Raw genomic sequence first — 26,019 nt, 5'->3', positions numbered from 1 at the left:
TCAAGTAGGCCTTAGAAAGCATCACTACACTTTCTAACACCATACACAAAAATAAACTCAAAATGGATTAAAGATCTAAATGTAAGACCAGAAACTATAAAACTCCTAGAGGAGAACATAGGCAAAACACTCTCCGACATAAATCACAGCAAGATCCTCTATGACCCACCTCCCAGAATATTGGAAATAAAAGCAAAACTAAACAAATGGGACCTAATGAAACTTAAAAGCTTTTGCACTACAAAGGAAACTATAAGTAAGGTGAAAAGACAGCCCTCAGATTGGGAGAAAATAATAGCAAATGAAGAAACAGACAAAGGATTAATCTCAAAAATATACAAGCAACTCCTGCAGCTTAATTCCAGAAAAATAAATGACCCAATCAAAAAATGGGCCAAAGAACTAAACAGACATTTCTCCAAAGAAGACATACAGATGGCTAACAAACACATGAAAAGATGCTCAACATCACTCATTATTAGAGAAATGCAAATCAAAACCACAATGAGGTACTATTACTCTCCAGTCAGGATGGCTGCTATCCAAAAGTCTACAAGCAATAAATGCTGGAGAGGGTGTGGAGAAAAGGGAACCCTCTTACACTGTTGGTGGGAATGCAAACTAGTACGGCCGCTATGGAAAACAGTGTGGAGATTTCTTAAAAAACTGGAAATAGAACTGCCATATGACCCAGCAATCCCACTTCTGGGCATATACACTGAGGAAACCAGATCTGAAAGAGACACGTGCACCCCAATGTTCATCGCAGCACTGTTTATAATAGCCAGGACATGGAAGCAACCTAGATGCCCATCAGCAGATGAATGGATAAGGAAGCTGTGGTACATATACACCATGGAATATTACTCAGCCGTTAAAAAGAATTCATTTGAATCAGTCCTAATGAGATGGATGAAACTGGAGCCCCTTATACAGAGTGAAGTAAGCCAGAAAGATAAAGAACATTACAGCATACTAACACATATATATGGAATTTAGAAAGATGGTAACGATAACCCTATATGCAAAACGGAAAAAGAGACACAGAAATACAGAACAGACTTTTGAACTCTGTGGGAGAATGTGAGGGTGGGATATTTCAAAAGAACAGCATGTATACTATTTATGGTGAAACAGATCACCAGCCCAGGTGGGATGCATGAGACAAGTGCTCGGGCCTGGTGCACTGGGAAGACCCAGAGGAATCGGGTGGAGAGGGAGGTGGGAGGGGGGATCGGGATGGGGAACACGTGTAAATCTATGGCTGATTCATATCAATGTATGACCAAATAAATAAATAAATAAATAAATAAACAGTTAGGAAAAAAAAAAAAAGAAAGCATCACTACAAACAAAGCTAGTGGAGGTGATGGAATTCCAGTTGAACTATTTCAAATCCTGAAAGATGATGCTGTGAAAGTGCTGCACTCAATATGCTAGCAAATTTGGAAAACTCAGCAGTGGCCACAGGACTGGAAAAGGTCAGGTTTCATTCCAATCCCTAAGAAAGGCAATGCCAAAGAATGCTCAAACTACTGCACAATTGTACTAATCTCACACACTAGTAAAGTAATGCTCAAAATTCTCCAAGCCAGGCTTCAGCAATATGTGAACCGTGAATTTCTGGATGTCCAAGCTGGTTTTAGAAAAGGCAGAGGAACCAGAGATCAAACTGACAACATCCTCTGGATCATAGAAAAAGCAAGAGAATTCCAGAGAAACATCTATTTCTGCTTTATCGACTATGCCAAAGCCTTTGACTGTGTGGATCACAATAAACTGTGGAAAATTCTGAAAGAGAAGGGAATACCAGACCATCTGACCTGTCTCTTGAGAAACGTGTATGCAGGTCAGGAAGCAACAGTTAGAACTGGACATGGAACAACAGACTGGTTCCAAATAGGAAAAGGAGTACATGAAGGTTGTGTATTGTCACCCTGCTTATTTAACTTATATGCAGAGTACATCATGAGAAATGCTGGGCTGGAAGAAGCACAAGCTGGAATCAAGATTGCTGGGAGAAATATCAATAACCTCAGATATGCAGATGACACCACCCTTATGGCAGAAAGTGAAGAGGAGAGTGAAAATTTGGCTTAAAACTCAACATTCAGAAAACTAAGATCATGGCATCTGGTCCCATCACTTCATGGGAAATAGATGGGAAAACAGTGGAAACAGTGTCAGACTTTATTTTGGGGGGCTCTAAAATCACTGCAGATGGTGATTGCACCCATGAAATTAAAAGACGCTTACTGCTTGGAAGGAAAGTTATGACCAACCTAGATAGCATGTTTAAAAGCAGAGACATTACTTTGCCAATAAAGGTCCATCTAGTCAAGGCTATAGTTTTTCCAGTAGTCATGTATGGATGTGAGAGTTGGATGGTGAAGAAAGCTGAGCACTGAAGAGTTGATGCTTTTGAACTGTGGTGTTGGAGAAGACTCTTGAGAGTCCCTTGGACTGCATGGAGATCCAACCAGTCCATCCTAAAGGAGATCAGTCCTGGGTGTTCATTGAAAGGACTGATGTTGAAGCTGAAATTCCAAAACTTTGGCCACCTCATGTGAAGAGTTGACTGATTGGAAAAGACCCTGATGCTGGGAAGGATTGAGGGGAGGAGGAGAAGGGGACTACAGAGGATGAGATGGCTGGATGGCATCACCGACTCGATGGACATGGGTTTGGGTAAACTCTGGGAGTTGGTGATGGACAGGGAGCCCTGGCGTGCTGCGATTCATGGGGTCGCAAAGAGTCGGACATGACTGAGCGACTGAACTGAACTGAACTGCACTGGTTGCGTGTGACTTTCCATATGATTTACCTTGTTATTGTTACCAAATCAAAGAATTCATGTTCACTTTATGGAACGTTCATATTTTCAAACTGGCCCAAGTTTGTAGTTTTGTAAAAAATTGAAACTACTCTGATTCTCTTTCTCTCCTTTCCTTTCTTTCTTCTTGATGACAGGACAAAGTCCCCAAAGAAAGTCCCTCCCCAAAAGAAAGTCATTGTGAATTTCTTTAGTAAACAAGCTTTTCATTGAGAAGAAAACAGACCAACTTATGGACCCAGGGTCCAGGACTGTGACTTTTCATCCTATTTCTAAGAGGGTCCCATCATGTGCTCTTCAGCAAATGCTCTAGCTTCTTCATGCCTCTTTTTCTTCATCTCTAGCTACACAGAACTGAGGTTTCTGTCCTACTGCCCAAAGGAAGTGGCTATCTGCATAAACTGAATAAGGAAAGAAAAGTACAAAATGTCCTGTGAATATGTTTTATTCATGAGCAACAGTATGAAAGCAGAGTACAGTGATGAAAGAACTATTGGTCACAGAGGGTATTTTTTCCCCAGCCACACCCACATACTGACAACGATCTCAGCCACTTGCATTTTCTCTGATTACAAAGAGGTAACAGAAAAAAATCTGGCTGTACCAGAGTCCCACTTCACATAAAGTGGACATTTTTGGAGGCAAGACTCATGAGTAGCAAGACTAAGGGGTAGTCACAAGGACAAAGGTCTCTACCAGTTCCAAAATTCTAGAATTTTAAATTGTTTGAGAGTAGGCATGCTCAGCTGAACAGGAGAACTACTTCCCTTGTCAATGTTAGTGTCAAAATTTTGGCATTGCCTGGTCTGTCTGAGGTTGAATTTGATACTTTATCTTAATCTAGGATTAAGTCAGTTGAACTCACAGACTAAGAAATAGAGGATTAGAAAATTTTATTAGCTTTGTTGGATGAATCCAAAAGGTAGGAAGGTATCCCTTTTACTGGCATCTGAAAAAGGTTGACCAACACCTTTTCTTTTTATTGAATCACTTGCTAAGTTGCCAGACTGAGGGGAAAGGAGTATGGATGTCCAAGCTAAGGATAATTGAAGGTAAGCCCTTCAGTAGTGGACCAGGAACAGGGCTATGAAGGGTATGGTGTCTTTTTCTTCCCAAACAGAGGGTAGAGTGGAATGAATATATGGGACAGTGACAGAGAAGTGCATGTCTCAGAAAATGGAAAGAAGAAATACTGACAGAAGAAGCAGAGGCAACTCCTGCTGATTCCTGCCTGAAGCCATCATTCTGCCCTCTGGCTTCTGCATTCTGGCACCACTGAATGTTAGACCCTATGCCTGACTGCAGAGACTCACCATCCTCTTTATCCCATGCACCATTCTTATAAAGTCCCTGATTGAATATAATGTGAAGAGGTCCACTTTCTTCATACAAGTCTAATAACTGCAGGAAGTATTACATACACTCACCTTCAAGTTTGGAAACATTACTGTAGGTCTTGTGTGCTGGTCCTCCATCACCAGAGTGAGATGAGTGAATTCCTGTGTGTTTCCTCCTGATTTTTGTGGCAGCTAAATCACTGCATCAATAGCTTTTTCTGTGAAATGTTCAAAGAAGAGAAAAACATTACACTTGATTTTGCAAGTATCTTCATGAAAAGAATTTTTTTTTTTTCTTAGAATCTCCTATCTAGGACAAAGGGCTAGATGCAAAGGGAATTTCCCTCATGAAGGAAAAGCTAAAGATTCTCACTATGATAGGCAAGTACTTACCTCTTATCTTCCTTCATGAAAGATTATCATTTCCCATTCCTATTCTTTGTAAAGTAAAGCTGTTACTAGATTTTGGCTTCAAACTAAGCTTCCACTGATATGTCCAAGTCACCAGTGTAGCTGAGTTGGCAACAGAGAGTCTATGGGTATGGATATCTTTGGTATCTGCTGTATCTCTTTCCCAACGTAAAATCTGGGAAGGTTGCAGATTGGTCTTTTTAACACAGAGGATTTACAAGCCAATATGGAATATTCTCACCTAAGTTTAAGACTAGAGACCTCTTTAAGAAAATTAGAGATACCAAGGGAATATTTCTTGCAAAGATGGGCTCAATAAATGACAGAAATGGTATGGACTTAACAGAAGCAGAAGATATTAAGAAGAGGTGGCAAGAATACACAGAAGAACTATGCAAAAAAGATCTTCATGACCCAGAAAACCATGATGGTGTGATCACTCACCTAGAGCCAGATATCATGAAATGTGAAGTCAAGTGGGCCTTAGGAACATCACTACAAACAAAGCTAGTGGAGGTGATAGAATTCCAGTTGAGCTATTTCAAATCCTGAAAGATGAAGCTATGAAAGTGCTGCACTCAATATGCCAGCAAATTTGGAAAACTCAGCAGTGGCCACAGTACTGGAAAAGGTCAGTTTTCATTCCAGTCCCAAAGAAGGCAATGCCAAAGAATGTTCTAACTACTGCACAATTACAAGCATCTCACATGCTAGCAAAGTAATGCTCAAAATTCTCCCAGCCAGGCTTCAACAGTATGTAAACTGTGAACTTCCAGATGTTCAATCTGGATTTAGAAAAGGCAGAGGAACCAGAGATCAAATTGCCAACATCCGTTGGGTCATCAAAAAAGCAAGAGTTCCAGAAAAAACATCTACTTCTGTTTTATTGACTATGCCAAAGCCTTTGACTGTGTGGATCACAACAAACTGGAAAGTTCTTAAAGTGATGGGAATACCAGACCACCTGACCTTCCTCCTGAGAAATCTGTATGCAGGTTAAGAAGCAACAGTTAGAACAACAGACTGGTTGCAACTTGGGAAAGGAGTATGTCAGGCTGTATATTGTCACTCTGCTTATTTAACTTACATGCAGAGTACATCATGTGAAGTGCCAGGCTGGATGAGGCAAGCCGGAATCAAGATTTCCGGGAGAAGTATCAATAACTACAGATATGCAGATGACACCACCCTTATGGCAGAAAGCAAATAAACTAAAGAGGAACTAAAGAGCCTCCTGATGAAAGTAAAAGAGGAGAGTGAAAAAGTTGGCTTAAAACTCAACATTCAAAAAACTAAGATCATGGCATCTGGTCCCATCTGTTCAGTTCAGTTCAGTCACTCAGTCATGTCCAACTCTTTGTGACCACATGAACTGCAGCACGCCAGGCTTCCTTGTCCATCACCAACTTCAGAGCTTACTCAAACTCATGTCCATTGAGTCAGTGATGCCGTCCAAACATCTCATCCTCTGTAGTCCCCTTCTCCTCCTGCCCTCAATCTTTCCCAGCATCAGGGTCTTTTCAAATGAGTCAGCTCTTCGCATCAGGTGGCCAAAGTATTGGAGTTTCAGCTTCAACATCAGTCCTTCCAATGAACACCCAGGACTGATCTCCTTTAGAATGGACTAGTTGGATCTTGCCGTCTAAGGGACTCTCAAGAGTCTTCTCCAACACCACAGTTCAAAAGCATCAATTCTTCAGTGCTCAACTTTCTTTATAGTCCAACTCTCACATCCATACATGACTACTGGAAAAACCATAGCCTTGACTAGACAGATCTTTGTTGACAAACTAATGTCTCTGCTTTTTAATACACTGTCTAGGTTGGTCATAACTTTCCTTCCAAGCAGTAAGCGTCTTTTAATTTCATGACTGCAATCCCCATCTGCAGTGATTTTGGAGCCCCCCAAAATAAAGTCAGCCACTGTTTCCACTGTTTTATTTCCCATGAAGTGATCGGACTGAATGCCATGATCTTAGTTTTCTGAATGTTGAGTTTTAAACCAGCTTTTTCACTCTCCTCTTTCACTTTCATCAAGAGGCTCTTTAGTTCTTCTTCACTTTCTTCCATAAGGGTGTTGTCATCTGCATATCTGAGGTTATTGATATTTCTCCCAGCAATCTTGATTCCAGCTTGTGCTTCCTCCAACCCAGAGTTTCTCATGATGTACTCTGCATATAAGTTAAATAAGCAGGGTGACAATATACAACCTTGATGTACTCCTTTTCCTATTTGGAACCAGTATGTTGTTCCATGTCCAGCTCTAACTGTTGCTTCCTGACCTGCATACAGGTTTCTCAAGAGGCAGGTCAGGTGGTTGGGTTTCCCATCTCTTTCAGAATTTTCCACAGTTTATTGTGATCCACACAGTCAAAGGCTTTGGCATAGTTAATAAAGCAGAAATAGATGTTTTCTTGGAACTCTTGCTTTTTCAGTAATTCAGTGGATGTTGGCAATTTGATTTCTTGTTCCTCTGCTTTTTCTAAAACCAACTTGAACATCTGGAAGTTCACAGTCTATGTATTGCTGAAGCCTGGCTTGGAGAATTTTCAGCATTACTTTACTAGCGTGTGAGATGAGTGCAATTGTGCGGTAGTTTGAGCATTCTTTGGCATTGCCTTCTTTGGGACTGGAATGAAAACTGACCTTTTCCAGTCCTGTGGCCACTGCTGAGTTTTCCAAATTTGCTGGCGTATTGAGTGCAGCACTTTCACAGCATCGTCTTTCAGGATTTGAAATAGTTCAACTGGAATTCCATCGCCTCCACTAGCTTTGTTCATAGTGATGTTCCTAAGGCCCACTTGACTTCTCATTTCAGGCTATCTGGCCCTAGGTGAGTGATCACACCATCATGATTATCTGGGTCATGAAGATCTTTTTTGCATAGTTCTTCTGTGTATTCTTGCCACCTCTTCTTAATATCTTTTGCTTCTGTAGGTCCATACCATTTCTGTCCTTTATTGAGCCCATCTTTGCATGAAATGTTCCCTTGGTATCTCTAATTTTCTTGAAGAGATCTCTAGTCCTTCCTATTCTATTGTTTTCGTCTATTTCTTTGCACTGATCACTGAGGAAGGCTTTCTTATCTCTCCTTGCTATTCTTTGGAACTCTGCATTCAAATGGGTATATCTTTCCTTTTCTCCTTTGCTTTTTGCTTCTCTTCTTTTCACAGCTATTTGTAAGGCCTCCTCAGACAGCCATTGTGCGTTTTTGCATTTCTTTTTCTTGGGGATGGTCTTGATTCCTGTCTCCTGTAAATGTCACGAACCTCCGTCTGTAGTTCATCAGGCACTATACCTATCAGATCTAGTCCCTTAAATCTATTTCTCACTTCCATTGTATAATCATAAGGGATTTGATTAAGTCATACCTGAATGGTCTAGTGGTTTTCCCCACTTTCTTCAATTAAAGTCTGAATTTGGAAATAAGAAGTTCATGATCTAAAAAAAAAAAAAAGAAGTTCATGATCTGAGCCACAGTCAGCTCCTGGTCTTATTTTTGCTGACTGTATAGAGTTTCTCCATCTTTGGCTGCAAAGAATATAATCAAACTGATTTTGGTGTTGGCCATCTGGTGATGTCCATGTGTAGAGTCTTCTCTTGTGTTGTTGGGAGAGGGTGTTTGCTATGACCAGTGCATTCTCTTGGCAAAACTGTATTAGCCTTTGCCCTGCTTCATTCCTTACTCCAAGGCCAAATGTGCCTGTCACTCCAGGTGTTTCTTGACTTCCTACTTTTGCATTCCAGTCCCCTATAATGAAAAGGACATCTTCTTGGGGTGTTAGTTCTAAAAGGTCTTCTAGGTCTTCATAGAGCCATTCAACTTCAGCTTGGTCCCATCAGTTCATGGCAAATAGATGGGAAACAATGGAAACAGTGCCAGACTTTATTTTGGGGGGCTCCAAAATCACTGCAGATGGTGATTGCATCCATGAGATTAAAAGATGCTTGCTCCTTGAAAGAAAAGCTATGACCAACCTAGACAGCATATTTAAAAGCAGAGACATTACTTTGCCAACAAAGGTCTGTCTAGTCAAAGCTATGGTTTTTCCAGTAGTCATGTATGGATGTGATAGTTAGATTATAAAGAAAGGTGAGTGCTGAAGAATTGATGCTTTGGAGAAGACTGTTGAGAGTCTCTTGGACTGCAAGGAGATCAAACCAGTCAATCCTAAAGGAAATCAGTCCTACATATTCATTGGAAGCTGAAGCTCCAATACCTTGGCTACCTGATGCGAAGAACTGACTCCTTGGAAAAGACGCTGATGCTGGGAAAGATTGAAGGCAGGAGGAGAAGGGGACGACAGAAGATGAGATGGTTGGATGGCATCACCGACTGAATGGACATGAGTTTGGGTAAACTCCAGGAGCTGGTGATGGACAGGGAGGCCTGGCATGCTGCGGTTTATGGGGTCACAAAGAGTTGGACACGACTGAGCGACTGAACTGAACTGAAGTTTATGAAACTTTCTGTTTTCATCTGTATAGATAATGTCCTTAAGTGGGTGCCTTCCCTTGTAGCTCACATGGTAAAAAATCTGTCTGGAATGTGGGAGACCCAGATTCAATCCCTGAGTTGGGAAGATCCACTGGAGAAGGGAATGGCAATCCACTCCAGGACTCTTCTCTAGAGAATTCCACGGACAGAGGAAACTGGTCGGCTACAGTCCATGGGGTCGCAAAAAGTTGGACACTACTGAACAACTACACTTTCACTTAAAGTGGGTATGTATAAAAAGTTATGAAAATTTTTTCATATAGGTTTGTTAGTTAATAGCTAGTATATGTTTCTCACAAAATCCTGGAACAAAATCAAACTGTCAGTTTCAGGATGGGGTGGGAACTCAGGTTGGAAGAGAAAGAGGAAGACATTCTATAGAGAGTATAAAAGCCACTAGCTTCCAAGTCCTAAATTGCTTCGACCTCATTTCTCCATTGCTATACCAAAAAACTATGCCAACATTTTTTCATTCTGCCGATGGGTACAGTGATAATGAAATAATGTTGGCAAGATCTTTTGAAATGAGAATGTAGAGTTTATTAAGGAAGTAGGAAACAAGACTAGGGAAAGTCCTTTTGATTGGCCAGATTTTATAAGGTTACATAATATTTTTTTTTTTGCACCAAAGGAATTGGGCAACTGACTTTGAAAATTATTTTTTAAATTAATTAATTAAATTTAAAAATAAATGTTTATAAAGGATTTTTTTAAAAGTCTTCCTGTTACTTGGATAATAGCCCCAAATCAGTCTGATTTAGTAATTAGTTAAAATGTTTCAAAAGTCAAGCATTTGAAAGAAAGGAAGCCAAATGATTTAACCCCTTCTCTTTTGTATTAATCTTTCATTCAGCACCATTGACTGAATTTACAGTGTATGTCAGTAATCTTCCAGGCTGGGTGGGAGACAGAAAGATGTCTAAGACAGAAACACCTCCCACAAATGAATTTATTGTTTAGTAGAAGAGGTAAGGCAACGGCACCCCACTCCAGTACTCTTGCCTGGAGAATCCCATGGATGGAGGAGCCTGGTAGGCTGCAGTCCATGGCGTCGCTAAGAGTCAGACACGACTGAGAGACTTCACTTTCACTTTTCACTTTCACACATTGGAGAAGGAAATGGCAACCCACTCCAGTGTTCTTGTCTTGAGAATCCCAGGGACGGAGGAGTCTGGTGGGCTGCCATCTATGGGATCGCACAGAGTCGGACATGACTGAAGTGACTTAGCAGCAGCAGAAGAGGTAAAGCACACATATACAGATATCTACAACAATATAAGATGGTATAATGCTGCCTGTAAGGAAAATGCAAAGTACTTCCCTTGGGTGATTGGGATGTTTTGTGTGAAGTTGGCCTTGGAGCTGGTCATGAAAAGGACAAGATCTTCCAGAGTGAAAACATGGTTAAACTATTTCCTCTGGGAAGGCTCTCCTGACCATCTCTCCCCACTCCCCTTCCTTTCCCTGCCCCAAATGGAGGAACATTTATGTGCTGCTTCTGCCTTACTGCATACTGTAATTTATACAGACTTTCATCATAACAATTACATTCTAAATCCTATTTGCAAGTCTTGTCCCTCCAGGGAAGTATAAAGTCTTTTAGGACAGGAGCTATGTCTTTTCATATTTTTTTCCTAATATTTAGTTGGGCCTCTGGCATAGTGTACTTACTCAATAAATATTGAGGGAGAAAGGAAGTACATTACAGTATATATTCAGGTATCAATGTGTACTAGAATTTAGCTGAAATCAAAGATTAATGAAGGAGAGCAGTGGGAATTAAAGCTACAAGAGTATGTTGGAAAGTAGGTCTGAAACTATCAAGTGTTGGTGAGTAAATGAAACAGTAGAAACTCTTCTGTGCTGCTAGTGAGACTGTAAATTGATACAACCATTTGGGGAGAAAATTTATTAATATCTAATAAAGTCAACAGACTGGTTCCAAATAGGGAAAATAGTACGTCAAGGCTGTATATTGTCACCCTGCTTATTTAACTTATATGCAGAGTACATCATGAGAAATGCTGGGCTCAATGAAGCACAAGCTGGAATCAAGATTGCCAGGGAAATACTAATAACCTCAGATACGCAGATGGCACCACCCTTATGGCAGAAAGTGAAGAGGAACTAAAGAGCCCCCTGATGAAAGTGAAAAAGGAAAGTGAAAAAGTTGGCTTAAAACTCAACATTTGAAAAACTAAGATCATGGCATCTGGTCCCATCACTTCATGGGAAATAGATGGGGAAACAATAGAAACAGTGACAGACTTTATTTTGGGGGGCTCCAAAATCACTGCAGATAGTGACTGTAGTCATGAAATTAAAAGACGCCTTCTCCTTGGAAGAAAAGCTATGACCAACCTAGACAGCATATTAAAAAGCAAAGGCATTACTCTGCCAACAAAGGTCTGTCTAGTCAAAACTATGGTTTTTCCAGTAGTCCTGTATGGATGTGAGAGTTGGATGGTGAAGAAAGCTGAGTGCCGAAGAATTGATGTTTGGAGAAGAGTCTTGAGAGTCCCTTGGACTTCAAGGAGATCAAACCAGTCAATTCTAAGGGAAATCAGTCCTAAATATTCATTGGAAGCTGAAGCTCCAATACCTTGGCTACCTGATACGAAGAACTGACTCCTTGGAAAAGACGCTGATGCTGGGAAAGATTGAAGGCAGGAGGAGAAGGGGACGACAGAGGATGAGATGGTTTGATGGCATCACTGACTTGATGGACATGAGTTTGAGTAAGCTCTGGAAGTTGGTGATGGACAGGGAAGCCTGGCATGCTGTAGTCCAGGGATCACAAAGAGTTGGACACAACTGAGCAAATGAACTGAACCGAATAAAGTCAAAGATGCTGGTGACCCAAATCTTGTGACCCAAAACTTCCAATTCTAGAGTAAGTTGTGCTCATGTTTACAAGGAGACAGATGTAGAATATGCATAGCAAAAAGTTGGTAACAAGCTCAATGTCCATCAGCATGAGAATGGATGAATAATTATAGATTTATCAATGATGAGTAGCTATAATATTACATCTATGTTGCATGTATTATATTAATATTAGTCACTTGTTGTTGTTTAGTCACTCAGTTGTGTCTGACTCTTTGCAACCCCATGGATTGTAGCCCACCAGGTTCCTCTGTCCATAGGATTTCCCAGGCAAGAATACTGGAGTGGGTTGCCATTTCTTTCTCCAGGGGGTCTTCCTGAACCATGGATAGAACCTGTGTCTCCTGAATTGGCGGGTAGATTCTTTACCACTGAGCTGTCAGGAAATATTAGTCTTACATAATACATAACGACTACAAATATATCAACATGGGTGAATAGCATACTGGTGCTTCACCTGGTGACACAACAGCCTGAGAAGACAGCCTCCTGGAGTTGCAGTTCAGAATGTTTTATGGAACATTGGCACTATACCACCCACTCTTCAGGTGTCTAGCTTGCATAGATAATAACTTCTGCAGGTTTTGACTTCTCAGCCTCCATCATCATGTGAAACAATTCCTTATAGTAAACCTATCCATTTGTTCATCAGTCAATAGATGGGGAGATGGGGAGGTAAAAGTCCCTTTGGTTCTTTCTCTGAAGAACCCATACTAATATACCTACTAAATAAAATGGGGTTTTTATTCTCTTGTTAACTTGCTCACATTTCAAAAACTCTACCACTCAGTTTCCTTATTTGAAATTAGGGCTAGGAACTTATGTCTCATCAGTCTGTTGTGAGTTTCAACAGACAAAGCACCAGCATAGTACTGGGCTTGTAAGCACTCAAAGTTGGTTCCTTTGATTGTGGCCCTGGATGGAAGAATATTGCTTGGCTAATTGATCATGAAGTCAGCCTGCAAAACTGTGGGTGGGAGCTTGAGGGGTGGCTGAGTGGGATTGGTAGGGTCAAACCAGCTTACTTCAGTATACTCCAGAGTAAATCTAAGTGAAGTGAGAGTCGCTCTGTTGTGTCCAACTCTTTGTGACCCCATGGACTATACAGTCCATGGAATTCTCCAGGCCAGAATACTGGAGTGAATATCCTTTCCCTTCTCCAGGGGATCTTCCCATCCCAGGAACTGAACCCAGGTCTGCATTGCAGGTGGATTCTTTACCAGCTGAGCCACAGGGGGAGCCCAGGAATACTGGAGTGGGTAGGCTATTCGTCCTCCAGCGGATCTTCCTGACCCAGGAATCGAACTGGGGTCTCCTGCATTGCAGGTGGATTCTTTACCAACTGAGCTATCAAGGAAGCCCCTAGTAAATCTAAAGTCCAAGATAAGTTCAGTATTTTCTCCCTGTCTCCCTGTCCCCCAAAAAAATGTTGGTTGTGTCTCTCTTATCATCAAAGACGTCATACTCATCACATGATTTTTATTGTTTATTTTACTAATCTTAGAAGAAATGGGTACTAGCTTCCAGGTAGAGAATGAGGCCCAGTGATTCACCATCATTCCCACATACAAATGGAAAAACTGAGATTCAGGAATTGTGTTTTACCCAGAAGAATATGGCTGGTTAGCCCCTAAGTTCAAATATCTCTCCCATCCAAGTACTAACCAGACCCGACCCTGCTTAGCTTCCGAGATCAGACGAGATCGGGCGCATTCAGGGTGGTATGGCCGTAGACCAAATATCTCTCCAGGCATGTAGGCAGCTAGTGAAGTTGGGTTCTCTGAAGAGTTAAAAGCCAAGTATAGTGAGGGTGCAAAATAAACAGAAGAATTTGGTCTCCCTTTAAGCTAAGGATAAATAGAGGCTAAACTTGTGGACAATATGTGGAAACCCATCCAACAAGGAATATACATATTTATGATTCCAATTCCTTCAAGTCTTTGCTCAAATTTTACTTTCTTGATAAGACCTACATTGATCATTTTATTATTAATAAATACTGCAACCTTCCCCCCTGCCAATTACTACTGATTCCTGTGCACTTTCTTTAAATCAAAGTTTAGTTGATCTACAGTATTGTGTTAGTTTGAGGTATACAGCAAAGTGGTTCATATTTATATGTGTTCTCCAAATTCTTTTCCATTATAGATTATTACAAGATATTGAATATAGTCCCCTGCATTATATAGTAAGTCCTTGTTGTTTATCTGTTTTCTGTATAGTGGTGTGTATCTATTAATCCCATTCTCCTAATTTATCCCTCTCTTCCTTTCACCTTTGGTTACCACAAGTTTGTTTTCTATGTCTGAGTCTAATTTGTTTTAAAAATAAGTTCATTTGTATCATTTGTTTAGATTCCACATATAAGTTATATCATATATTTGAATTACTTTGTTTTTAGTATGATAATCTCTGGGTCTATTCATATTGCTGCAAATGGCAGGTTTTAATTCTTTTCTATGGCTGAGTAATATTACATGGTATATGCATATCACATTTTCTTTATCCTATTAATCTGTCAATGAACACTTACATTGCTTCCATGTTTCAGCTATTGTAAACAGTGTTGCTATGAACATTGGGGTGCAGGTATTTGTTTGAATCAGTTTTTGTCTTTTCCAGATATATGCCCACAAGTAGAATTTCTGGATCATATAGTAATCTATTTTCAGTTTTTTTAAGGACCCTCCATACTGTTCTCCATAGTGACTATACCAGTTTACATTCCTACCAGCAGTGTAGGAGGGTTCCATTTTCTCCATACTCTCCCCTCCTGTTGCACTTTCTACCTTACCTATATAATACCTAATATATACTCTATGTATTTAGGTTTTATTTTTATTATCTCTCCTTACACACACACACACACACACACATATACATACAAGCACACAAATGTAAATTCTATAAGTACAAGGATATTCTATTTTGTTCACTGATGCGTCCTGAGTGCTTAAGCAGTATGAGGCACTCCATGAATCTATGTGGGATAAATAGGGTCTGAGAGACTACAGAAAAGTTTCCAGATAAGGAAGACATTTTGAATACATGCATTTGCTCCCTCCCTAAACCCTAGTAAAATAATAGTAAAGGAGGCATAACCTCACAAGGACATAAAGAATGGGAGACGAGACCACAATAAGAGTTCAGAAGCTGGAAAACAGATGAAAAAATGATCACTGTCCTAGTAGAACCTGGAAAGCTAAAGCTTAAGCCAGCAGTGGGGGAGAACCAAGAAGAATTGTGATTTACACTGAAGAAGCCACTAAGGTTCAAAATTTGGTGGTACCTCAACTCAACACATAACACTGGAGGTTTATTCATTGGACAGGGTAAAACCAAGGGTCTCTTAATGGGGAAACATCAGATTCAGTTAAAGGAAGAGTTATGATATCAATCTGGGTCCATTCAGGAGACAGAAACCACACAATATTATACAAAATATTCCCATGCTCGGTAGAATATTTACATATTGAAGGTCAGCCTCTTTGCTCTTTCAGCTTCTAAATGCTGGCAGCCAAGCTGAACTATTCAGGCAGGAAATTGAAGGGGTCTTCTTTGCAGAGGCTGATAGTCTAAAAGGAAAAACCTACAATATTAAGGATGACTCAAAGAAAGAATCCAGTCAGAAACACATAGATCTGCTTATGTGCAATGGAAATCAAATGTGTCTAACACATGCTCAGAGCCTCTGATTGGCTCTTTGGTGCTCTACTCTTGTATGTAGACAGAGAACTAAGGATCATCAGTTATGTGTGGAAATATATCTGCCCAAACTAAAAACAGGAAAAATAAAAAACTTGGAGGACAAGAGACTATGCAAAGAGAAAGAAAATATTCCCTCACATTATCATTAATATTTTTAAAGGAATAAATGAAAATATTGCATCCATAGAACAAGACAAGAGGCAATAAAAAGGAAAACTCCAAAAGAACTTTTAGAAATTAAAGTATCATGAGATCTTTAAAAAATGCAATAGAAGTTTGTAGGGTGAAGTTGAAGAAACCTAGAAAATCAAGCAAAAGAAAAAGACATGGAAAATAAAAGAGAATATTCTTTTTTTTTCCTAATAAAGGATCAATTCTGGAGACTCTAGAGTGAGAGAATAAAGAGTGGATGAGGAGGAAATAATACAAAAATTTATCAGAATTGAATGACAAGGATTTCTAGATTGAAGAGTCCACCAAAGTCCTTGATGTTGAATGAAAGTGGATCCAGACCAAGGCACAGCATCATGAAATTTTGGAAAACTAAGGACAAAGAAACTATCTTAAGAACATTCTTCTTCATGAGATTAATAGAGAATCGGTTTCTTCAGAAAAAGAAGAAACCAAGAAAAAGAGTCACACAGGATGCAGGAGCAGGGAATCCAACTAGAAAAGAAGAAAAGGGAATCTCTACAACGACGCCAACCAGAATTCCCAGAACAAGAACTCTGCAACAGCTTAAAGAGTAACCAGTCTAGGTTAGAGCAGATGACACGGCTCCAGGGGAGATTTCTTCAAGAAGATGAAACTGAGAGAATACCTAAGATGACCAAATTTATTGAGAAGAGATGTAGACAATTAATGGGGAGTTTGAGTTGAACTGATGATTAAGTACATAGAAAACTAAATGAAAAAAATGTCATCATGAGGGCCAGAGAAAACAAAAAGTTGTGCAAGAAAGAAATCATGGAGAAAAAAAAAAAGAAATCATGGGTATATCACATGGCTTATACGTGAGCAATGTTTACATGGTCATAGCAATATAAATACTGAATATTGTTTTAACCAAATATCAGAACACAGCCATTTGGAGAGGACAGGGAAGGTGAAGCCTGCCAGCCCGTGTGAATGTGGTGGTGGTGGTGGTGATAATGATAATGAAGGTGGGAGTCTCATCTTTCATGGAGGGAAGTCAATAAATAATGTATATGAAATCTATATACCAACAGATAGCCACACAAGTGTGTCATTTAGAGATACAGAAGTAAATGCCAAAAGAGTCAGCTAAAAAGAGTTGAAAATGGGGACTTTCCTGGCAGTCCACTGGTTAAGACTTTGCCTTCCAATGCAGGGGATGAGGGTTCGATCCCTGGTTGGGGAGCTACGATCCCACCTGCTTTGCAGTCAAAAAAACAAAACATAAAAAAAACAGAAGCAATATTGATAAATTCAATAAAGAAGAGTTGAAAATAGGTACTTCTGTGGAGCAGAAAATGGTGAGGAGATGTGGATGGCATACTGCTGTTTTCAAAACAAGACTTATAGAACTATTTGACTCTTTTATGTATATGTATAACTTAGGTCTAAAATAAAAACAAAATTCAAAGAAACTACAAAAGAATTTTCAAGTGAACAGAGCCCATTGCAACATTCCCCACCCCTCCAATATTGCTATTATCAAACCCTGTCTTATCTCATAAATCACCAGCCTCTCCCCAGTATCTCCACCACCTCAACAAACCAAAGTTCTGACAGAGGAAAGGGAAACACTGGTTGAGTCTGGGATCTGCCCTTCTGGGATCTTGTTAGGAGCCCTGGGTCACCTTTAGTCCGTTATCAGTAGATAACTTCTCCGGGGACAATTTAAAGCCTTTCCACTGAAGTTACAAATCTCAGAGACTCAGATGGTCTCTCCTAATGTATTTCCTCTTCCTTACATTTCACTGAATATCTTGATTCCAAAACCCTTGATTGTAAATGGACCTTCTACTCCTTCTTCCTTTAGATTCTCCTTCTTTAGAGACAAGGATGGCCTCAGGCAGGGTACATCTCCTTTTAGCAGATATGGACACTTGCCAAGTTGTTAACACTTGGGTAACAGACTATTTCTGTTACCCTTTCATCTTACTGTGTTGCCCTCACCAGGGATAAAAGGCAGAAGCCCTATTAGCTTTGCTTATTTGTGCAGAGAACATTATCCTTAAGCTACCAAATTCTAGAATATTTTTTCTTTCCCTTTCACTGGCTATTTACTGGCTCTGGTTCTGAGGCTGGCCCATGATATAAATAAGAGAACTTTTTGGAGGACACAGTTAAGTGACCCTGGTAGGTCAGGTGTGCTTATCTGTTCATTGCATGGTACTCAGGGGAGAAGAATCTCTCATTTTAGATTAGTTCAAAACATTTCACACTGTCCCTGGGTCTGACCTAGACAACCGTCTTATCTGTGACAGAGAAGGCATACTTATCCTATTTTCAATTAAGCAAAGCTGGGAGAGATATTTAATATCATAGAAGAATGAATTGGGGAATTCAAAAAACTCAATAGGTTGCAAAGTTAAGATTAACAAAAAAATGAAATTTACCATGCTTATATTCAAAATATTAATTTTATAAACAGCATGTGGAAGATTTTGCTTAACACTTCAGGTGGAAAAAAAAGGCTATGAGTCTAACTAATTGCAAGTTTAGCAAGTTGACAGCAAAAAGTGGCTGGGGATGGGGCAGTGACTTCCAAAAAAGTAACTTTTCTTTCTGCCTCCCTGAGAACATAGGCAAGATTGTTTATGCTATATTAATCAGTTTGCTAGTAAATGTTTAGTGAGGATCTGCTAAAATTGATTGTGATGATGGTTACACAATCCTGTGAATATACTAAACACCATTGAACTATACACTTTAAATAGGTGAATTTTATGGTATGTGAATTATATCTCAATAGAGCTGTTATTAAAAAAAATAGAGGACTCTGAAGAGGGTTTGTTTATATGGGCTTTATATAAAAAACCCACATAACCTATCATTAAGGCTTCCCTGGTGGCTCAAGGGTAAAGAATCTGCCTGCCAATTCAGGAGACACAGGTTAGATCCCTGGGTTGAGAAGATCCTCTGGAGAAGAGCACAGTAACCCACTCCAGTATTTTTGCCTGGAGAATCCCATGGATTCTCTACTAGAGGAGCCTAATGGGCTACAGTCCATTGGGTTGCAAAGAGCTAGACACAACTGAGTGACTAAACAACAACCTATCAATAACCTCTAAGTAGTAACCTATTCAGTTCAGTTCAGTTGCTCAGTTATGTCTGACTCTTTGTGACAGGAGAGTGAAAAAGTTGGCTTAAAACTCAACTTTCAGAAAACTAAGATCATGGCATCCAGTCCCATCATTTCATGGCAAATAGATGGGGAAACAGTGGAAACAGTGACAGACTTTATTTTGTGGGGCTCCAAAATCACTGCAGATGGTGACTGCACCCATGAAATTAAAAGACACTTGCTCCTTGGAAGAAAAGTTATGACCAACCTAGATAGCACATTAAAAAGCAGAGACATTACTTTGCCAACAAAGGTCCGTCTAGTCAAAAGTAACCTATTACATGTTAACATAAACAGATAACATAACAAATTTTTATGGAAAAATAACAACCAACTTAAAGGTTAGTTGCAGTGCAGAATATGAAACCACATCAATGAACTTTTTGTTTTTATTAGAATCCATTGATCTCTCTTGCACTTCAAATGCAGCTTTTATCTATGCATGATTTTGTAATGCTCTTTGTTCATTTTGAAAACACTGGCTCACAAAGTTATGCAAATCTTCCAAAATGTTGACACATTTTATTCTACAATGTTAAAAAATCACCATCATTAATAATACCACTGATTTCATCAGAGGAGTCTGTAATTTGGGGGAAGTTGTCCAACACAATGCCACACACAAGTTTTCCTAACTTCTAACTTTTCCTTTAAAGCTCAAATTTTATCATGAGAACATATACTGGCAGTTGTTTTCTAGATTTCACTAATGAAAACAATCTGATGTTTTCATTGATGAAAACAATCACTAATATTCAAAATAACATCTGTCTGAATGTCTATAGTTTGCCTGTCAGTCATTCCTTTAAGTAAAAATGATCTTATATGAAAAAAGTAATTAGAAAAAAGAAAAAAGTGCTTAATTTAACTTACAACTCAAATGTTTACAGTATTGCTTTTTCATTTTGTGATAGCAGAAGTGCTCTATGTATACATCCTGTTTTTGACACAGAACTTTTAAAAGATATTTCTCAACTGTCAAGATTTAATATAATTAATAAGTTTTATTTCCTAATCAAGAACACTTTTAAGTGAACACTTTTAAACTCCCTCCAAGTGGGTGACAGTGAGAAATACAATGAAGTTCATTGTGGTCTCAAAGATCCCTGAAAGCTTCTTGGGGGATCTCCAGGTGTTTATGGATCACATGTTGAAAGCTCCTGCATTTAATGCCTCTCTCGAAGTCATGCATTTAGTTTCACTTGAAACTAGGACCTATTAACTCCTCATCTAATAGTTTCTCCATTATACTGCAGAATGCCAAAATGAGTGATACAGATAATAAAATATAATGTGCACCCATATTAAAGCCAAATAATCAAATACATGCACCTGAATGTTCATAGCAGCACTATTTACAACAGCCAAGATATGGAAGCAACCCAAATGCCCCTCAACAGACAGGTGGATGAAGAAGATGGGGCATACAGTTACACACACACATACATACATACATATATATATATACACACAATGGAATTTTGTGTGTGTGTGTGCTCAGTCATGTCCAGCTCTTTGTGACCCTGTGAGGCTCCTCTGTCCATGGGATTTTCCAGTCAAGAATACTGGAATGAGTTGCCATTCCTTTCTCCAGGGGGTCTTCCCAACCCAGGGACTGAACCCAGGTCTCCTGTGTCTCCTTCATTGGCAGACAGATTCTTTACCACTGAGCCATCTGGGAAATTCCACAATGGAACTTTACTCAGACATTAAGAAAAAATGAAATTTTGCCATTTGCAGCACCCTAGATGGGCCTAGAGAATATTATGCTTAGTAAAATAAGGCAGACAGAGAAAGACAAATACTGTATGATATCACTTATGTGCAATCTAAATAACACAAATAAATTAAAAATAACACAAATGAACATATATGCAAAACAGAAACAGACTCACAGAAAACAAACTAGTGGTTTCCAAAGGGGATAGGGAAAGGGAAAGTGGAAAATTAGGGGTATGGAGTTAAGAGATATCAACTACTGTATATAAAACAGAGAAACAGGGATATATTGTATAGCACAGGGAATTACAGCCATTATCTTATGATAACTTTTAATGGAGTATAATCTGTTAAAACAAAAACAAAAACATACTGAATCACTATGCTATATTAGTTCAGTTCAGTTCAGTCTACCTGAAACTAATGTAATATTGTAAATCAACTGTACTTCAATAAAACACAATAATAATAAAATTTCTACCACAGGCCTACTTTGAAATGCAGTTAGTTGTTATTAGCCAGACATGACCATTTTAAGCTCCTCTATTCCAGGTCATAAAGGTAATTTAAATAGATGTGCTTAAAACCATAAAGAGATGGGATACTGTTTAGACAATCAAAAGAGGCAAGGTGGACATCCATTCCACAGACTGAAAACAACAAAATTTAACTTCTATCACCTTGAGAAAGGGCTTTCATGTACTTAAAATCATAGAGTCTTAAAATTAGGTGGAACCTGGGACTTCCCTGCAGGTCTAGTAGTTAAGACTTCACCTTTTAATTCAGGGAATGAGGGTTCAATCTCTGGTTGGGGAGCTAAGATCCCACATGCCTCACAGCCAAAAAACCAAAGCATAAAAACAGAAACAATACTGTAATAAATTCAGTAAAGGCTTTTTTTAAAAGTTAAATATTTTTTAAGAATTAGGTGGAATCAAAGAGGTAAGCTCATCCATTATCACACCCCATACAAGAGGTTGGACAAATCCGGTGAGGTGTGGCTTACTTCTCCCAAGACCTGTAACAGCTGTCCTTGGATCTCATTTTCTTATAGGGCCCCTATATGTATGCAATTGAATTTTATTATCTCTTGTTAATCTGTCTCATGTCAACTTAATTCTTAGAACAACAGACAAACCTAGAAAGGGAAGAGGAAAAAGTTTTTCCTTCTTCACCATTACCCTTTCCTTCACCACTGACCAAGCCCTTCTTATGTTCCAGGCACCATGCCACTTAATTCCCAGAATAACTCTATGAAATAGACACCATCAAAAAAAAAAAAAATTAAAAAAAAAAAAAAGAAAGAAATAGACACCATCAACAGCCACGTCTCCTTTTCTAAGGCATTATGGTTTGAGGATGTTTGGCAATTGTATACAACTGTGTTACTACTGCCTCAGTCAGCATATAGAACATTTCCCTCCCCCTAAAATTTCCCTCATGCCCATTTGCAGTCATATATGTAATTTTTAAAAATTATTTTGTACATACTATTTTTAAAAATGGATGCTTCTCTTAACTAGATTTATTAAACATCTTCTGATGGCAATAATTTTACGAGATAATCTTAATTTCTGCATAGTAGTCCATTAAATGAATGTTTCATAATTTATTTAACCAATGCCCTTTTGTCAGGTATCTGTTTTTTGCCATGTCCTGCTCCCTCTTCCTGGAATTAATATTTTACTTCTCATATGCTGTTTTAGTTTGCTTGCTTGTTTTTCCTCTTATCTCATACTTGTTAGCCTAGGTTTTGCTAACTCTGTGTCCTCTTTCGTCCTGTTAAGTGTCAGTATTTCCCAAGATTCTGTTGCTGAATCTGCTTACTGTGCAGTCCCTTCCCAGGTGATCAGTTTTCTTCCTAGTTTCAGTATAAATCCCTTGGAGCTCATTTTTATTTCTCTTTTTGGCACTAAGATCCCTATTCCCTACAGTTGACTAGGTATTTTTTCCACATAGGTATTCTTGTAATTTCAACTCCACATATTAAAAATTGAACTATTCTCTTTCCAAAATCTACTTCTCTTTTTTAAACTACCTATTTCAGTTAGTGCAGGTGCTTCCCTTCCAGTCACACAGGAGTGAAACCTCAAAATCATTTCTGACTACTCTCCCGTGTCATCTCTCATGCCTGCTAAGCTGCTTCAGTCGTGTCCAATTCTTTATGACCCCATGGACTGTAGCCCACCAGGTTCCTCTGTCCATGGGATTCTAAAGGCAAGAATACTGGAGTGAGTTGCCATGCCCTTCTCTTAGAACAACAGACAGACCTAGAAAGGGAAGAGGAAGAAGTTTTTCCTTCCCAACCCAAGGATCAAAGCCGTTTCTCTTCTGTCTCCTGCCTTGGCAGGATCATTATTTACCACTAGCGCTACCTGGGAAGCAGCCAATCAATTAAGTGCTATCGATTTGACTCCAAAATACCTCTCAAGCCGGGCCCGTCCTTTCCATTTGGCCATTACTATCCTAGTATTTAGGTCTCATGACCTCCTAACTGATCTTCCAGCCCTAATCTGATCCTTCCTTGATTTGCTCTTTATGTTAACTTTCTGAATCATCAGAGATAACTTTTGGGAGAAAGGAAATTATTTTCTTCTCCTGCTTGAAAATAACTGGTGGCTCCCCGGGGCTCTGTATCACTCACGGAAGCATGTTTAAACGCTCCAGGCGGGCTTTCAAGGCCTCTCTCCACGTTGCACTCCAAGTCCTGCATGTTCCGGTTACATCAGCCCTGACCGCTCCCAAACACGTTCATGCTTCTGCTCTACCCTGTGACTATCCAGTCTTTAGCCTGTTTTGCTGATCCTTTGCTCTTTGCCCTTTACTGACAGGTGTTTGCACTATTGCTGGTGAGAAAAAAAATTAGCTCTGCCTACTGGCCTGTTGTGGTCAGCAATGTCGCACCGCCTGCAAGGCAATCATGGATTAAGAGCCCATATTGATAATCCTGAGTCAGGGAGGGGCTGGCAGTGAAGGAGGAGAAACTCTCTCTATACAATTTTTCGCAGCGGAGAAGCACAGAATCTATGCTGGGAAGGAAGACAGTGTTCTCCATTCGTTTATAACACTCTCCTAGAATTTTATGTGCAGCTGTCTCCCCGGGAAGCTGAGTGTGTTTCTGTATTTTCCCCATTCCAGTGAATGACAAACTGAAGTCTAGGGAGAGCCTGAACTCTGAATCAGGCTCCCCTCCCCAAAACAGGCGACAACCGACCTGTGTGATTCAAAGAAAGAGAGGCTATAAGGATAGCACCTCCTGATTGGCGCAGACGGAGTCAGACAAGCTTGGGGGCTGCTGATTGGCTCCCGCCTGATCAGGCGCTGTTGGGCTGTTGTAAATGTAAATAGCTCTGTGACCGGCAGTAACCCCGTTGAGAGGGGGTGGAGAGGGAAGCTCTTCCTCTCCATTCATGTCTACTCCCAGCCAGGTCCAGACAAGCTCAGACAGGCAGGCCCTTTAGCAGGGGGGCTGGGCAGCACAAGGCTCGGGGTTGTGTCTTCGGAGATCTTAAGCTTGAGCTGAGAGTTAAAACACTCGCCTGCAGAGCTGAGCCAAGGTTGGCAGCTTCCACACGGAGCTGCTTCCTTTCTGTTCTCAGTTTTGGCTGTTTAAGACCGTTTAATGGGATATTCTGTGTGAGCAGGGAAGTGTTGGAGGGCGCTGGGAGGGTCGTTTTATGGGATAACATAAATGGCTGTGGTGGGTGTGTCACAGGGAGATGGAAGCCTTCCCTCCTCTGTTCCTGGTCACAGAATCCTGTTTGTTGAAGAGGCAAGAGCAGAGGCAAAGCATAAGGCCAGAGGGGCTCCTGCTGCCCCGGTTTATGGGGGGATCATTTTTCTACTAGAGGTGCAGCTTCTCCCATCCTCTACCCCTGCTTTCTTGCAAGTAGGGAGCAGGAAAGAAACAAATGGGTACACTGTTAAGTATAAAGGGTGAAAAAAATAAATGAATATGTGTGATATGAGCCTTCCTTGTAGAAACATAAATGGTGCAGCTGCTGTGGAAAACAGTTCGGTGGTTCTGGAAAGAGTTAAATGTAGGACTGCCATATAATCTAGCCATTCCTCTCCTAGGTATAAACCCAAATAAATTGAAGACCAGACTCAATTATTTGGGGCTTCTCAGGTGATTCAGTGGTAAAGAATCCTCCTGCCAAGCAGGAGACGTGGGTTTGATCCCTGGGTTGGGAAGAGCCCCTGGGGGAGGAAATGGCAACCCACTCTAGTATTCTTGCCTGGAAAATCCCATGGGCAGAGGAGCCTGGCGGATTACAGTCCATGGGGTCGCAGCAGAGTCAGACGTGAGTGAGCACGCACATACTCAATTTCTTACACACAAGTGTTCATAGCAACAGGATTCATAATAGTAAAAAGGTGGAAACAGAGGAATAGAGAAAGCAATTGTGGTATATTTATACAATGGTATATTATTTGGTGTTAAAAAGGAATGAAGTACTGATACATACTACAGTGTGGGTGACCCTCAAAAGCACTATGCTGAGAGGAGGAAGCCAGACACAGAAGGTCTGTGTGGACAGAAGGTCACATCTTGTAGGATTCTATTTGCATGAAATATCCTGAATAGGTAGATCCATAGAGACAGAAAGCAGACTGGAGGTTGCCGGGGGCAGGCATGAGGAACAAGTGTGGAACAAGTACCAAGTCTTCTTTTGGAGTGAAGGAAAGGTTTCAGAACTGTATAGAAGTAGGGGTTGCACAGTGTTCCATATGGACTAAGATGTCACCCTATTGTTCACTTTAAAATGGCTAACTTTATGGTATGTGAGTTTTACTTAAAACATATGGATATGAAACAAGCAAAGAAAAAGACTGAAGGGTGAATCCTCACTGCTGTTCAGAATTCTCTGTGCAGTCTGCCCTTTCATTTTCATTTTCCTCTGGTCAGTCACAAAATTCTAAAGCCTGGCCCAGCCCTGGCTGTACACTGCTCCTATGGGAGATGGCCAAAAGGAGAGGGCCCCCCTCAGGCCCTTCTGGACAGTCCTGGCCTGGCCGTAGAAGAGCCGCATGAGTCAGCATAGCAGACACTTGGGCTTTGTGAGCTCTCTGTGGCTTGGGTGCAGCAGGCTGGGCAGGCCAGGGTAGGGAAGGGGGAAACCCGGGTCCAGAAAAGGGGAAGGCCCTGCCTCCAGCCATCCTAGTATAGAATCTCAACTGCTTGGAACCTGCAATTAAGGCCTGTGGCATTTGCTCCAAAGTCAGCATACAAGAAGCAGCACTTTGCCTGCGGCTTACTAAGTTAACTATCAGTCACAGAATACAACTCCCACCCCCTGTGACATTTCACACA

At 40.2% G+C, this 26,019-nt stretch overlaps 1 protein-coding gene across 2 annotated transcripts in view; it reads right to left on the bottom strand.

Annotated features, from left to right (window-relative positions):
* WNT8B (Wnt family member 8B) overlaps nucleotides 1-24,894 on the bottom strand; it is an 88,104-nt gene extending 63,210 nt beyond the window's left edge. For both annotated transcript variants that reach the window (XR_006345294.1, XM_043925164.1), the window contains exons 1-2: nucleotides 23,350-24,894; nucleotides 4,261-4,388 (exon numbers count right to left, since the gene is read on the bottom strand). The gene's annotated coding sequence lies outside the window, so the exon portion shown is untranslated. The remainder of the gene's footprint in view (nucleotides 1-4,260; nucleotides 4,389-23,349) is intronic.
* Nucleotides 24,895-26,019: the final 1,125 nt, after the last annotated feature.

The sequence above is a fragment of the Cervus elaphus genome, chromosome 15 (genome assembly GCF_910594005.1).
Source record: "Cervus elaphus chromosome 15, mCerEla1.1, whole genome shotgun sequence".
In the NCBI taxonomy this organism is placed as follows: Eukaryota; Metazoa; Chordata; class Mammalia; order Artiodactyla; family Cervidae; genus Cervus; species Cervus elaphus.
This window is presented reverse-complemented; position numbering and strand designations above follow the sequence as displayed.